Genomic DNA, 17,703 nt, shown 5'->3' on the forward strand with positions numbered 1-17,703 from the left:
AGGAAGAAACAAACAAAGACAACCTCACTTTACACCTGGTATGTGGGTAAATATTTGACAGTCTTCTATGTAAAAAAAAATTGTATATTTTCCTGTATACTATAAAGAACAACCAGTTGTTCACCTTTTGTGTTTTACTCACATGATACATTCTTATTTATATGACTGAGTAAAAGAAGCATTTCAACAAGAAAGTAATAAAAGCAATATATCCTTCCCTGATGTCACTGCTTACCTTGTCTGATTGTAGAACTGTCTGTTTATAATAACAATAATTTGCCCACAGTGTAACTATAAAGTGACATCCTCCAGAAAGATGATATTTTCTTCTGTCAACTTTTCCACAGTCCCATTTTCCCAGAACAATTTCCACTTTGTGGTATAGCTGTAAAATTTGAATGTTATCCTGAAATAAATATTGAAATGATGTCAACATATATGGTTCAATGAAGTTAAAGGGATATAGAAGAAAATTATTTATTTATCATAATTAAAAAAATTACAACTAAAAAATTAGAAGTCCAGGTTGCTGTTCATTGCAGGACAGAGCTGGCTAAGAGTAATTTTTTAGATAAAAATAATTAACATAAAAATGTTAAATGAAACCCAGTGTAGGTGGGGTTTGTGAAGGGTGGGAATGATGTTTAGTAACAAAGAGAGATAAGAGTCAAGCTGCTACCTTGAATCTTGTTAAGTATAATCCAATCTATTACATTATTCAATCATTGTAAATAAAAACTTAGGAAGTACATATATCATAAGTATATTATTCTCGTTGTACCAGTTTTTATTGTAACTGCTCCAAGTCTTAAGAAAATCACCCCAAAAATCTTCACTGAAAGAATCTTAGATTCAAATCGAGTGATTATTCTGCCGGACACTGTCATAAGCATGTTATAAGCTAAGCACTGTCATAAGCATGTTATAAGCTAAGCACCGTCACGAGCATGTTATAAGCTAAGCACCGTCACGAGCATGTTGTAAGCTAAGCACCGTCACGAGCATGTTGTAAGCTAAGCACCGTCACGAGCATGTTGTAAGCTAAGCACCGTCACGGGCATGTTGTAAGCTAAGCACCGTCACGGGCATGTTATAAGCTAAGCACCGTCACGGGCATGTTATAAGCTAAGCACCGTCACGGGCATGTTATAAGCTAAGCACCATCACAAGCATGTTATAAGCTAAGCACCGTCACAAGCATGTTATAACCTAAGCACCGTCACAGGCGTGTTATAAGCTGAGCACCGTCACAGGCGTGTTATAAGCTGAGCACCGTCACAGGCGTGTTATAAGCTGAGCACCGTCACAGGCGTGTTATAAGCTGAGCACCGTCACAGGCGTGTTATAAGCTGAGCACTGTCACAAGCATGTTATAAGCTAAGCACTGTCATGCCTTAGCTCTTTTCACCCTCATGGCAGCCCTCTACATTGGATACTATTATTAAATCTGTATCACCGATGGGAAAATTAAGGAGGCAAAATTTCCAAAATCATATATCTAGTGAGTAACCATTCTCAAAACAATTCTGTTGGAACACTCATCAGTTTAGAATATTGTAAAAATAATTTCATTAAAAAATCCCTGTTGGGCATGCCATCCTCAAATCTAACCCCCTTACTATTTGGCTTTTAAACCTGCTACAGGTTACACTAAAATTGTACATGCACGACAGCATGCCATCATACGATAGACGTGATATATACCTGGTCAGATCCAAGCAGATGCTGGACATAAGTAAGTTATGTAAAGAAGAGGTCTAAATGCCCATGGTCCCTACTCGTGCTACACTAATTTCACTCTGTCTTCACCTATGAGCTTGTGGTTACTTCTCTGTGATCAGTTGACAGAGGACAAGAACACCCAGATCTGGTTTGTAGCTGGTTCTCCATAGTATGCAGGTACCACCCAAAAATGGAAAGCTGCAGCACTATGTCCCCTCTCTGGGACATCCCTGAAGGACTGGGATAAGAAGAATCTTCCCAGTTGTCAGAACTTAAGGCAGTGTACCTGACTGTGCATTTTACTTTAAGATAGAAATGACCGGATGTGAGATCATATACAGATGCATGGTTGTAGCCAATGATCACAGACTGGGAATCAACGTGATTGGAAAATTGGTTACAAAGAAATTTGGAGAAGAGCTATGTAGATGGACCACCCTTAATGAGCAACAATCAGTGAAAAATATTTCTTTTCCATGTGAAAGCTTACCAAAATGTGACCTCAGCAGAAAGAGATTTTTTTGCTGGCCCAGGAGTCTTAGTTCCAGAGGGGAGAATGTTTCCACCAGGAGACACAATGACTCCATTTAACTGGAAGTTAAGACTGCCACCCCGCCACTTTTGACTCATGCCTCTTAGTCAACTTGCAAATAAAGGAGTTAGGGCTTTGACTAGGGTGATTAATCCAGGATGACCAATGGAAAATTTGACTACTACTGCACACTAGAGATAAGAAAGACCAAAGATTCCTTAGAGTGTTTCTTAGTATTACCCAGCCATGTGATTAGGTAAATGGAAAACTCTAATAACCCAATCAAGGCAGGACTACAAATGACTCACACCCTTCAGTAATGAAAGTTAGGGCAACTCCACCAGGTAAAGAACCACAGGCAGCTGAGGTTCTTGCTGAAGGCAAGGGAATAGAGATGTGCAGTTTAAGAAGATAGTTACAAGTACCAGTTATAATCACATGACCACTACCAGAAACAAGGACAGTAATTGTCATGAGTATTATATCTTTATTTTGTTATAAATACACACACACATATATATACATATATTAAGCTAGTATATTTGTTTTCTTTCCTTATGTCCTTATCATGTAACATAATGTGTTACAGTATTTATGGAGTATTAATTTTATATAATAATATTTGAGTTACAGAATATCAGAACACACATCATCCAAGGACTTTACCTACACTTCTGGGGAAAGGGCTTAGTGCATTTTTGGTTGTACACTGTTTAGTCATATAATATTAGCTGAAATTATAGCCTTGATATTGTCTTCATTTAGACATTAAACATGGCGTAAGGTGATTGTATGGATGACACACTGACAAGGAGATGAAAAGAACCAGTAACTGACTGAGCTAACAAATGCTCATATGGCTTGTGAAACATTATTTCTGGGTTGGATTGTGAGGGTGATTCTGGAGGGTGGCAGCATATGAGTTAGTGAACTGAGTAAGGCAGATGGGCCTCTCCAGTATGGGTTGACATCATCCAATCTGCTGAGAGTTTAAACAGAACAAAAAGATGAATTCTCTTTCTCTACATGAGCCACAGCTTCCATCTTCTTCTGCCTTTCTTCCCTTCAAACCATGTAGAATATGATAGCAAGGATCCACCTGGTTCAGATGCAGCTCAGGACTTAGACCATCAGTCCCCCAATTATCGGGCTTACGGACTTCCCCTCCTATTTCTGCAGCTTTCAGAGGATAGATCATGAGATTTTTTTATTTCCATAATTATGTGAGCCAATTCCTCTAATGAATTTCTATATACTAATTTATAGAAATTCATTGCATTGAATTATTTTTATCATTTTAGTGTAGTAATTTTAATGTATCATAACATTTTTTGCATTAACCCCATCCAGAAAGTGATACGTCCTAAGAATGTTTCAGTACCATACAGAATATGGTAGTAAGGCTGTAGCTGGGTCTCCCGGACTAAAACAAAGACTGAAAAATCACAGGCCCCAACGGAGATGCGTCTTTTCATTTACTATTGTCTCCTTGTTCTGTATGTCTGCTTGCTTTTATTACTCCAGATAGCTGTCTTTTACTTCTTTCGTCTTCTAGTTAAGAAGATAGTACCAGATGTATTGATGAGAAGTTCCATGTATCATCTCCATGTAAACCATAACTGTTGGCCATTATAAACACATCAAGTATTTAAAAGCTCTGGAAATTGTTCTATAGCACATTTTTTTAAAAACATTCATTCAAGACGGTTTATTAAATCTCAGTAACAAAAGCGAGAGTCTGTGGCACTTGAGACACAACACATCTTCTTCCTCCCCACACCCAAGCTCAACATGACAGGAATTCTACATTAAGTTGATATTGTCAAGATGAATTGCCTTCTCCCATTAGTCCCAGCTGTCAATCAAAGAGCATGATATTTCACTGGGTAGGCCTCCAGTATTTGTACCCCTTCCAAGACTGAGTTGCAGAGAGTAAATTTCTGGTGAGTGCAAAGAAAATCCAGGTACTTCCCTCCTCCACTAGCTTTTATCCAGGCAGGGCAGGCCAAGAATAATGAGGCAGTAAATAGGGTGACAGCAGCTCACTGACAGGGTGAAGTTTCCATATTGGCAGAAGCACGCTGAGAACAGTGGCTGTCCACTCCAGTACCAGGAACAATGACTGAGATTATGCCCATGGTGAGAGGAATTCATAACAACAGAGAGCTCTAAAGTTTTTCCAAAAAAAAAAAAACAAAACTATCATTATCTGAAACAGAAAAAGGGGAGTTTCAAGCCTAAGAACATCCCTGAAAACAATAGAGATTTTGGGGGTAAACAATAAAGACAAGGCTGGTAGTTCTGTGAGAGTAACCAGCTACATCATAAGCCAACCAGTTTATCAAGAAAAACCCTGAAAAAAGACAGACAAAATGAGCTCTTCTGATATCAAAACAAACTCACAAGAGTCCGTCTAAAATTACTCCCGCTTATATTTCACTGGAGTAGACTGTGAATTTGTATATTAGTATTTATTTCCCCAGGCATTATTTAAAATGACAGAGCAATCAGCCAGCAATTCATGAATCCTAACAGTTGAGAGTGATACAAAAGGAGGCAGACAGGCAGACAGTGCAATGGAAACAGAAAGAAACAATCAAAGAAAGCTATGGTACAAGCACTGTTATCCTAGGGTGACTGTGTGCATACCTAAGGCTGCATCATCTGAGATATAATATTAGAGGCTTCACATTGTAGGGTAAGTAGACTTCACTTACATACTGTGACCAAGTCACTAAACAAATAAACCATCAAACTATAACAAAAGCAGCCTCAGAGAAGGGGAAAAACAATTATTGTCCAGAATTTTTATATCACTCCAAAATTCCAATAAAAATCATAAAAAAAGAGACATGGAAATAAACAATAAAGATTGAGCCAAAACTGGTAACATAAACTGTCTCTGCGAGATTACCATTGTTGAACTTAACAAAAAATTTAAAATAGCCATTATTAGATAGCCTGAAAAACTGAAGAAAGCCATGTTTAAAGAAGTAAAAGAAGCTATAATGACGGTGTCTCATCAAACAGGGGCTGCTAGTACAGAGATATAAATTACAAAAAAGAACCAAATGGCAATTCTAGGATTGAAAAGTATAGCAAATGAAATAAAAATTTCACTGAAAGGGTTTAAGACTAGATTTATACTGGTCCAGGAAATAACCAGTGAACTTGAAATAGGTTACTTGAAATTATGCAATTCAAGACAGAAGGAAAATAATTTATAAATGAAGAGACTCTATAGAAATCTGGAAGACCAGTAGTCACACCAACATATGGGTAATGAATATTACCAACATTTAGGTAGTGAATCTCAGAAAGTGAGGAGAAAGAGACTGGAATAAAAAAAATAAAGAAATAATGGGTGAAAACTTCTAAAATTGTATGAAATATGTTAACTTACACAACAAAGAAACACAAAAGTCTCCAACAGGGTAAATTAAAATATACACATTTAGATGAATTATGTTTAAGATGTGGAACACCAGAGAAAAATAGAATCACGAAAGTAACAAGAAGCAAGGGAAACATAACTCATCATGTGAAAAGAAGCCCCAGTAAGAAAAAAGCTAATTTCTTTTCAAAAACAATAGAGACAAGAAAGCAAGGGACTAATATATTTAAAGTGCTGGAGGGGAAAACAGTGTCAGGCAAGAATGATCTATCAAAGTACCTTTCAAGATACAAACTGAGAGAATCCATTGCTAGCAGTCCTTCTTTATAAGAAATAGTAAAGAACGTTCTTTAAGCTAAAACCAAGCTACCTCAGAAAAACTCACATTCACACAAAAACAGTACCAGTAAAATAATTGTATAAATATTAAAAGCAATACAATTGCAAATTTCCTCTTTAAAAAAAATTAAAACAATTCATAGGTAGTTTTATTGCATCAGTTGCATATTGCAAAGTCATATTTTTGACAATAATAACACAACACAGTCAGGTGGGACTGACACTGTATTGGGATAAGTAAATAACACCAGATGGTAACCTGAATCAATAGTAAAAATAAAAAGAACCAGACATGGTTAAATAAAGTTGATATAACAATTTCTATAAATATAATTCGGTCTACAAAAGCCAACACCTGAGTTCATTAAAAAACAGAGACAAAAATTTTAAAAATAAAACAAAATGGATGATAATTTTTTTGTGTGTCTCAGTTTTCAATTCATGAAGGGATTCACTGGCTTGATTAACTCCAGGTTCTATCCCACCCCTTCCACCAACCACGGTGACTACAGAGATTGGCCCTTGTTTTCTATATGGAATGGAGAGTGAATTACAGTCACTAAAATCAGGTAAGAGGCAACCTACTCTTGAGAAAAAAATTGTTCCTCTAGGGCTATTCTGAGGAACTGAGATGCCTAGAAAATACCAAGGCAGCCTTGCACCTTATGAATATTTTCTCAAAAGTAAGATTTATTCTGGCACACTATTTTCTCACCTCAAGCCCCACTGGTGTTCTGAGCACAGAGGGCAGGGGCAACTTACTCTGGAGGAGAACTGGAAGGATTCCCAGAAAAAATAACACACAACTCAAGTGTTGAAGGGTGCGGAAGAGCCAAGCAGGATAAAAATACATTTCCAGGCACAGGGTGCATAATAAAATATAACAGACATGAGCAGACACGTGGCAAGAGGCAGGGCATGATACTGGCAGACTAATTCGTCTTTGTATGCTTCTCAAATGTAGAACGTAAACCTTAAATTAATCATGGAGTGATTTTTATAAACGAACACCATCCAAATTAAATTATGAAAGACTATACAAGAAGCACTAGCGGTATAGGCAGAGAAATCATTCTGGAGGTTGTGTGGATGACCCAGTGACTCGATACCATGCTCCCAAATCTCCATATTGTATGCAAGAATCAGTCTGCAAGTGTTTATTAAGAGCCCATTGTTCTTAGTAACTAGGAATCACAGTAGGCCAGATAACTTGAGAAATGCAAATAAATCTTAATTTTATTAAATTTATGTATTTACTATACATTATGTATTACTCTTTGTTGAATGTTGAGCATAGCAAGAAAATTTAATGTAATTTTATTTTAAAATTGCTTAGTAATGATTAGTAGAGTTCAACAGTTCTATAATTAAACTAAACCTATTAATACAATATTAGTCAAAAAAATAGAGAAACACAATGTATAGGAAAAAAGAAAATTAGCCTGAAATATATTTTTTGGTTGTTTTGTTTTCTTTTCTCAACTTTTGAAAGATACTTTTGTAGTCTATATGAGAAGTAGTTTCAGGCTTGCCCGAGAAGTTTTACATGTTTGAATCATCTATATATAATTCATCTTCCAGCTTAGCTACTGAGAATTAAATGAATTATTCTTAGTAATTGATGGAGTGATTTCATCCAAAATAAATACAGATATAGTAATATAGTATGCTTACAAATTTTCTCTTATTTCCAACACACAAAACAAAAGAGATGGCTTCTAATAAAGAAATGTTTAAATATTTGTTTAAACATGTTTATAGAGCTAAGAAGAAATTTCTTTCAAATCATGCTGGAGATACAATTCTTATTTACAACACCCACCAAGAGCAGCTGCTGTACTACAAAATTATTTTTTATTTAAAGGATGTCTGCTTGATGCTTATTCACAGTTTTTTTGTTTGTTTCTTTTAAACTAGAAAGGTAGAAGTCATATTAAAATATAGTGTTTAAATATTGTAAACAACACATTTTATAAAATGTATTCTTTAATTTTGAAAAAAACAATGTACAAACCTTAAAATGTGTCACAACCGAAGAAAATCCAAGACGCTTTAATTTTTAAAATGTTCATTGAACTCTCTTGCAATTTAAGTTGTTATGAATTTACCATTGTGTCAATAAACTAATATTTACATGCAGACATTAAGATACCACTAACATGTTAATTCCTATCTAAATTTTAGAGTCCATATTAAATCATTTGTTGAAGCTTGCTATAAAAATACATTAAGTTAGAACTTATACAGTAGGTTGTAAAATAGAGTAAGTTATAAAATTTGAGTATGAGCACACAGCAAAGAGCTGTACAAATCACACTTAGAAAGCCAGGTTCAATTTGCCCATTGCCTAAATAAGGAACAATAATTCAAGCTATGCAGACTTTCATGCACCAATAATAATAATAGTAATAAGATTTTTTTCAAGTTTAAACAAAATGTGGATTCTGAAAATTAGATTCAAGAATACATTGTAAAAGATGACTTAAATATTAACATATTTGGTTAGCAGTTTTTTAAATTATAGAAATATGAAAGGAAATCTGTGTTATTTACAAGAGTTAACTGTGCAAGTTTTAAGTAACATTTGGTTAAATAAACGTGTGTTGAATGTATTTGATTTTCACTCGACAGCCATTTTCAGTTTCTTTTTTGTATCTTTCTTTTGAAGGAAGAAAATATTTCATTATTAAAAATAATATTAAAGTTTTTAAATTATCCACATATAATATGTATAATTTACATGTAAACACTTGCAAATCATGTGAAATATAAATATATTATACATGTATATATGTGTATACATATGTGTGTATATACATATTTTTGGATAATATACAACAAAGTATATATTAAACTCACTTCCTTTAAAAAATTCAACTTGACAATATATAATTCATTTTCATGGGCTCACATATTTGGATTTTTGTAAGGTAAATGTTTCCCTGATGCCATTCCTAAGTTCAGGATAGCTGAAAGGCCTTATGCAAAAAGATGTGTCCTAATCACACTTCCTTCCGAATGTCCTTAGTGTCTTCCAAACATTGCCAAGGGAGAAAATATTCAGAAGGCTCTGAGTAAATTTAATATTCATGGAAACAAAGAAAGCAGCATTTAAAAAATATTTTCATTGACAAAGAGTAATTGTGCTTAGCAATTTATGAGGTACAGATAGTTCAATACATGTATACAATGTGTAATGTTAAATTAGTGTAATTACCATATCTACCATCTCAAATATTTATCCTTTCTTTGTATCGGAATCATTCAACATTCTCTCTTCTAGCAATTTGAAAAAAATCTGATGAATTATCGTTAATAGTAATCCTAAAATACTATAGAACAATGTAACTTATTCCTTCTCTCTAGATGTATTTTTTATGTATTTAGCAACTTCTTGCTAACCACCCATTACCCTCCCCTTCTCAGCTTCTAGTAAACCACTATCCTACTCTTTATGTGTATGAGATAAATGTTTTCAGCTTCCACACATGAGTTACAATATATCGTATTTCTTTTTCTATGCCTGGCTTCTTTCATTTAACACAATGTTCTGCTGTGTGGTGCCATGAGTGGCAGGATTTATTTCTTTTTTTTGGATGAATAGTATTTCATTGTGATATCGAACATTTTTTCATATACCTGATTGCTATGTACATTTTGTTTTTTGAGAAATTTCTATTCAGATGAACTGATTCAAGAAAAAGAAGGAAGATGAGGAAGATGAGGAAGATTAAGAGGATGAGAAGAAAGATGATCATGGATGCATTGGTTCTATCAGAGTGTTTTTTTCTTGACTATAAAGCAATTAATCCCCCTTTATGCAACTCCCTTTAAAGAAGAAAATTGAAATGTAAGGCTGTGTAAGCTTTGTTTTTAAACCCTAAGATGTCTTAATTTGTATAGTTAACACACTACCAAATGTGTCTTTAGACAGCCCTGTCCTGGTGGTGTTTTCAATACCCACTAACCTTGCCTGCTGTAGTATGGGAGTTGTAAACTGGCATGGATGGAAATGAAAAGCAAGTTCTTATCACTGTGCAGCACAAATTAATTACATATGGACATAGTGGTTTCTTTATCTTTAGTTGTCTTTCATGTAGCATATATGAAATAATTGTTGTTCTGTTAACTGAATACCACTGGGTGATTGCAAAAAAAAAAAAAAAATTGCGGCTGTTTTGTTGCCATTCTGAATGCTTCTAAGTAAATATATTTTTACTTTTAGTATTGTTATTCTTTACAAAGTCTGATTTTTATTCCTGAGGGAAATTTGCTCATTTAGAAGTATGTGAATCATTCAAACATTTATCCTTTCCTTTCCTTTCTTTCCCACTTTCTTTTCCTCTTTCTTTTTTCCTTCTTTCTCTCTTTCTTTCTTTTCTTTCTTTCTTTCTCTTTCTTTCTCTTTCTTTCTTTCTTTCTTTCTTTCTTTCTTTCTTTCTTTCTTTCTTTCTTTCTTTCTTTCTTTCTTTCTTTCTTTCTTTCTTCCCCTCCTTCTTTCTTTTATTGACAGATGTTTGCTCTTGTTGCCCAGGCTGGAGTGCAATTGGCACAATCTCAGCTCACTGCAACTTCTGTCTCCTGGGTTCAAGTGATTCTCCTGCCTCAGCCTCCAAAACAGCTGGTATTACAGGCATGCTCCACCGCATCTGGCTAATTTTGTATTTTTAGTAGAGATGGGGTTTCTCCATGTTGGTCAGGCTGGTTTTGATCTCCCAACCTCAGGTGACCTGCCTGCTTCTGCCTCCCAAATTGCTGGAATTACAGGCTTGAGCCACTGCACCCATTCATGTTTATCGTTTCATATAGTTAGCTGATAAAACCTTTTGTCAATCATCTGACCTTTGACAAACCTGACTGGCTAGCCATGTGCAGAAAGCAGAAACTGGACCCCTTTCTGACACCTTACACTAAAATTAACTCCAGATGGATTAAAGACTTAAACATAAGTCCTAATGCCATAAAAACCCTAGAAGAAAACCTAGGCAAAGCCATTCAGGACATAGGCATAGGCAAGGATTTCATGACTAAAACACCAAAAGCAATGGCAGCAAAAGCTAAAATAGACAAATGGGATCTAATTAAACTCCAGAGCTTCTGCACAACAAAAGAAACAATCATTAGAGTGAACTGGCAACCAACAGAATGGAAAAAAAATTTGCGATCTACCCATCTGACAAAGGCCAATATCCAGAATCTACAAAGAACTAAAATAGATTTACAAGAAACAAACAAACCCATTCAAAGTGGGTGAAGGATATGAACACTTTTCAAAAGAAGAAATGTATGAGGCCAAAAAACATATGAAAAAATGCTCATTATCACTGGGTCATTAGAGAAATGCAAATCAAAACCACATTGAGATACCATCTCACGCCAGTTACAATGGTGATCATTAAAAAATCTGGAGACAACAGATGCTGGAGAGAATGTGGAGAAATAGGAACACTTTTACAGTGTTGGTGGGAGTGTAAATTAGTTCAATCATTGTGGAAGGCAGTGTGGCAATTCCTCAAGGATCTAGAAATAGAAATTCCATTTGACCCAGCAATCCCATTACTGGGTATATACGCAAAGAATTATAAATCATTCTATTATAAAGCCACATGCACACACGTTTATTGTGGCATTGTCTACAATAGCAAAGACCTGGAACCAACCCAAATGCCTCTCAATGATAGACTGGATAAGGAAAATGTGGCACATATCCACCATGGAATACCATGCAGCCACAAAAAACGATGAGTTTCTGTCCTTTGTAGGGACATGGATGAATCTAGAAACTATCATTATCAGCAAACTGACTCAAGAACAGAAAATCAAGCATCTCATGTTCTCCCTCATAGGGGGGTGTTGAACAGTAAGAATACATGGGCACAGGGAGGGAGCATCACACACTGGGGACTGTTGGGGGTGAATAGGAAAGGGACAGTGAGGGGTAGAGAGTTGGGGAGGGATACCATGGGGAGAAATGTCATGTATGTACCTATGCAACAATCCTGCATGTTCTGCACATGTACCCCAGAACTTAAAGTGCAATAAAATAAAATTAAAAAAAAAAAGCTTTTGTCTACATACCCTGCATATTATGATGGGGGTAAATAGTTAAATTGAGGCAGTTTACATCCACAACTAAAACGCAAAAATCTTGATCAGTTGATAACAAATTGCACATGGCCCACTTAGATCTACAAACTTACGAGTAACCAACCTACCAACAGCATGGGATTATTAGAATTAAACATTTTAAAAGTTTGTCCTTGGAGAATGAATAGAAAAGTATGTTCTAATCTTTAAATGTAATGGCAGTTATATTTTGCAGTTTCAGTATTAAAGACGACCTGAGAATGTATCACCAAAAGCATGCACTTAAAATACGAGACTGCCATAATAAATATTTTGTTGACTAGTGTTGGTGAGGACTATGAAAATGCTGGCTGTAATTGTCTTTTCCCATTAATCTAACTATAAACTGCTCAGGAAGCTTCAGACTCTCCATTATAAGTATTTTTAATTAATTGGGCCAGCTTTAAAATGAAGATGCCACATCTAAAATAGGGTATATTTTCCTATATTAGGGTTTGCTCCTTTGTAAATCACATGGGAGAAAAGAAGACAAACTTTGCATTTCAGTCTGAATTACTCAATTTATTTGAATATATATGTGTGTGTGTGTATATACACACATATATATACACACACATACATATGTATACACATGCAGTATATATCTATACCCACACACACATATATATACACACATATATATACACACACATACATATGTATACACATGCAGTATATATATATATATACCCACACACATATATATACACACACATACATATGTATACACATGCAGTATATATATATATACACACACACATATATATACACACACATACATATGTATACACATGCAGTATATATATATATACACACACACATATATATACACACACATACATATGTATACACATGCAGTATATATATATATACCCACACACACATATATATACACACACATACATATGTATACACATGCACTATATATATATATACCCACACACATATATATACACACACATACATATGTATACACATACAGTATATATATATATACACACACACATATATATGTATATATTTATAAAACCCAAATTTATTCATTAGTCATAATTACCTACTTAGCAGTTTAGAAAATAATTTTGCAATTTTGTAGTTGTTTTAGAGTATTGTTTTCTTAAAGTGCCCATAATTTAAAATAACATTTTTGTAATTTTATACACTGTTGTGATGAAGTGCCATTTGTTATATAATTTTTACTTGGATTCGTTCCATTTGCATTTGTTTATGTATTTTCAGGAACATTTCAGTACTGGATATTACAACTAATAATTGCAGAGGAGTAAAAGAAATATATCCAGTGATTTTAAAAAATTCTCAGATAAACAAAAAGCTATTCTTCTAGAGTCTGAATTTAACACAATGACTAAAATGTACCACCTATAACTGAAAGAAAGTATAAATTATTTTAAGTTTTATAATTTTTTAAAGTTTTTAAAATCTCATTTCGTGTTTTATTCACAAATGTCCTCTGTAGAGTAAAATCATATTATACTGAAAAGTTTAATCAAATCGTAGCGGCACTGAAGGGTATCTGGCCTATATGTTGCCACCTGCTGTCTCCCCTTCATAATCAGTGGTGAGGAAATGTCATCCCACCTTGCTTTGAGCATTGGCCTCTGTCCTATAAGCATCCTTTGAGAAAGAGCCTGTGGCTACTGTAATTGAGCGTCTGTTCTCTTGGAAGTAGCAACACACCATGATTACTCACAGGGAGCTGAGCCATTAACCCCTTCTGACTTTACTTACTTAACAAGCTCACATATGGTGTTTACAAGGTACTGTTACGAGGACATTATAGTTACAATCCACTAAGCTTAATAACTGTCCTCAAAAAAGACACCCTTCATAACCTCATATACATGATGGAATGGAAACCCAATGAGGTTAACAAGCTTGCCCAAAGTCACACAGCTAATACCAAGGATGCTGTGTCTTCACCCAAGCAGTCACTCTCTTGAGTCCACTCAGTTAACACTCTGCCTTGGTGCCTCTATGCGCCTAATCACACCCCTCAGGTGCTGCTAAAACCAGACTCCACTGTGTTCTTTTTCTGTCTATGGCTTCGATCTGCCCAGCACTCATGGGATGCTTTTGTTGCAGGGACACTTCTCCTCAGCCTTCAGCTGAACTCTAGCAGGACCACCCATTCAATGCTTAGCTACTTACCAGTGCCACAGGAATGTGTGGGCCTATTTCATGCCATGTGCAATCTATTTGGATGCAGACCCTTGTCTCTGATGCTGTCCTGTTTAAGTGTGTCTTGTCATCACTTCTTTCTGAATGCAGCTACCTTGTTAAGCTTTGTGGACTCCAAAGAGGAACTGGGATAAACTTTCTGTACTTTTGGTCTCACTTCTAATCTACATGAAATGCTACAGCTATGGGGGTTGGGATGTTGGCTGGTGCTAAGACCCTTCATAACAATTAAGGCAGAGTTGTCAGCTGGTATTGTCCCCCGCAGACCTGTCATTTAGGCTTACCTTTTAGGAAGTTCAAGGACTTCACACTCCTTCCTGTGAGGAAGACATAGTCCTTGTATTCAAATCCTTTAAATAATTACTTATGGTAAACTTTGTTCTTGAAGATTTGAAATTTAAAAAACCATTCCTCTATCCAAATGACACATTTTAGAAAAAATATTATTGTTTTCCAGTTGAATCAAAAAATTTAATCACAATCCATAAAATTCTGTCTCTACTAGAAATACAAAAAATAGCCAAGCATGGGGGTACATTTCTGTAATCCCAGCTACTCAGGAGGCTGAGGCAGGAGAATCACTTGAACCTAGGAGGCAGAGATTTCAGTGAGTCGAGATCATGCCACTGCACTACAGCCTGGGTGACAGAGAGAAACTCCATCTCAAAAAAAAAAATTAATTAATTAATTACAATTTATAGATGAGCAACTCTCTGCTTTTAGTACTAACCTTCTCTAGGCTTACAATGGTTTTATCTCATGGGTGCAGAAAAGGTAGAATAATGTGTTGGTTTTATATTTCAAATATCTCTATAAAACTCTAATATGTTAGAAATCCGTTTTAAGTATATGCATATGTTATTAGTCACCAAATCTTCTACTTGTAGTTGAAAAGTTTTGGCACAAAGTGAATGGAATATTATTAATTCCGCCAGTGGTCAATAGTTGATGAACACAGATATTGAATGACTCCTTCTAATAAGCAATGACCACCATATTTTCTTGGAATATGGTTTACAGAAGTATTGATAACTGGTAATTCATGGGTATGGGTGGTACAAGACAGTTTCACACTGCAAGAAATTTGGCCTTTTGTGACAAATAAAAGAAGAAAGAAAAGCAAATGACTGCATTCTTAAAAAAATATAGAAGGACAATGGACTAAAGTTTACATTTTTCTACAGTTAAGAGACACATTTTTAGATTAAGTGTTCTAAAACTGGCTTATACATATCATGAGAAAAAGGATCTATTTGACTAAGAAAGAATATAAAATCATAGATTCTACATTGTCAGAACAACTCAGAGACCCGGGTAAGCGACAGCAGAGACAATAGTAGCAACAATTTGATGGCAATTGTCCAAGATCTTGTTTTCCTGTTTAGAGCTTCTCAAAGGCCCCACATGGTATGAATGCTTTATTAACATTTAGACCTCATGAGGTGGCTTCTTTCTATGGGTAAAAACAAAGGCACTCGGGGATTCCAGTTCCACTCACATCTGCAGCTTCTGCTTTTGTCTAAATTTGATATTTTTGACAATCCAGCCTTCAGCAAAAAGCCTCGGCAGCCTGTGTAATTATTAACATGAATGCTGCAAACCTTTTGTACCGTACTTAAGAGATGCCAACCTTCACTGTCAGGAAAATCATGGAAAATTAAATTAGGACAATAGACGGAATAATGGATGTGAGGGAGTGAAATCCCTAAGTGCTTTGGTCATGCTGCTAATGAAGAAACACCACTCCCCCACCTTTCTCTCAGTTGTGAATGTCAGATCTCAGCCATAAAAGTGTACCTTATATGGTATTTTCTTTTTATATAGGCTGCTAACGATTTCCTGAGTGGCTCCTTTAAAGTGGTCTCTTTTGAGACAGTGTTTCAGAACCACTGTTGCATTAACAGAACTACTTCAAAACAGGTAACGTTCAAATTACAACAGAGAGAGAGAAAGAAAAAGAGGAAGATGAAAAGGAAGATATCCGCTCTGTCCTGTATTTATTTGAAGCATTTTTATATGACCCTATATGAAAAACTACACAAAGTGACCCAAACACAACTAGGGTCCTACAAGAACTTATTGTATGAGGCAATATATTGCTGATTCAGTCAAGAGTAAAAACAGAGCTTTCCAAAGAAACGCTGAAGGGAATATTTCATGTAATACTAAATACAGTAATCAAGGTGTACTATATCTCTTCTGCAGCCTGCTTTATTTATTTTCTAATTGTATTTGCGCTTTTATAAAAATTTTATCAATTTCAAATTAATTGTGAAACAGTATAAACAGAAGGGGAAATTTTACAATCTGCTAATTAAGTGTGAATCATCAATGAAAGACAAATGCATTCAATTTGCTGTTGATATTAACTTTTTAAAAAGCTAGCATATGATTAGAGAGTTCAAAGAAAAGAATGCACAGAAATATTTGAGGAAAGGGATAATATTCCTGCCTGAGAAAAACAGAGAACCATCCTACCCATCACCAGCATAAACAGAGTTAACATTATATCCTACTGAGTGTCCTTGCAATCATTTCCAGAAGGTTTGGAAGTACAAGCCCAGCTAACACTCAGCTATGTGTGTCACTTGGTGGGTGGCATAGTGACAGGGGAGAGCACTGAGGGTGGCATCATACTTTATCATCTTGCCCAGTCAAATGCATGCATAGTCTAGAAAAATAGTTCTCAAGTATTGCAAAACAAAAGCCTTCTCTTAGTATGAAATATTTTGTAAAACCTCATTTATTGCACACAGAATTTCAAAATATAACATAGAAAATGTAGGAAAAAGAATAAAAGATTATGTGATTCATAACAAAATAGTTTTATTTGAAACGGCAAGGATGATCACTCTAAAATAACCTAATGAATGATGACTACTCATATATCTACATGCATAGACACACACAGAGACAAGCACATGCACACACAGATATATATATATATACATTAAGAATCACAATAAAACCTGGTTACAAATCCATAGTGGGTCAGGAATGTAGTGCTGAGAACTGAAGTACTGTGATCATTATTGATGGCAATGATGCAGTTTCCTGAAATTAACCCTAATTCTTGGTCATTATAAAAAAAGCAACAAAGCGTATATTCTTTCAAAGTATGTTATAATATTCTACCACACCAATTTTAGTACATAATAAATCTGTAAGAATAATTCATGTTTGAATACAAAACATTTTTTGTTGTTATAGGATTTAAACAGACTTTTCACATAATTGATTAGCTGGGGTGGTGGGAAGTTTTACATTTTGTGAAATAGAGAAAAATTCTTCTCTATGAAAGTTTATCCCAGACATTACAGAATGTCTTACATTCCTGTCTCTGCCCATTAAAAGGTTTTAGCACCTGCCATCTCTCCCTACCTGTAACTTG

The 17,703-nt window shown here is 35.1% G+C and overlaps 1 long non-coding RNA gene across 1 annotated transcript in view; it reads right to left on the reverse strand.

The window, feature by feature from the left end:
* Nucleotides 1–244: 244 nt before the first annotated feature.
* LOC118149885 (uncharacterized) overlaps nt 245–17,703 on the reverse strand; it is a 19,269-nt gene continuing 1,810 nt past the window's right edge. Inside the window, exon 3 of the long non-coding RNA XR_004737631.1 lies at nt 245–406. This is a non-coding gene — a long non-coding RNA (uncharacterized LOC118149885). The remainder of the gene's footprint in view (nt 407–17,703) is intronic.

Source organism: Callithrix jacchus, chromosome 21 (genome assembly GCF_049354715.1).
Source record: "Callithrix jacchus isolate 240 chromosome 21, calJac240_pri, whole genome shotgun sequence".
Lineage (NCBI taxonomy): Eukaryota > Metazoa > Chordata > Mammalia > Primates > Cebidae > Callithrix > Callithrix jacchus.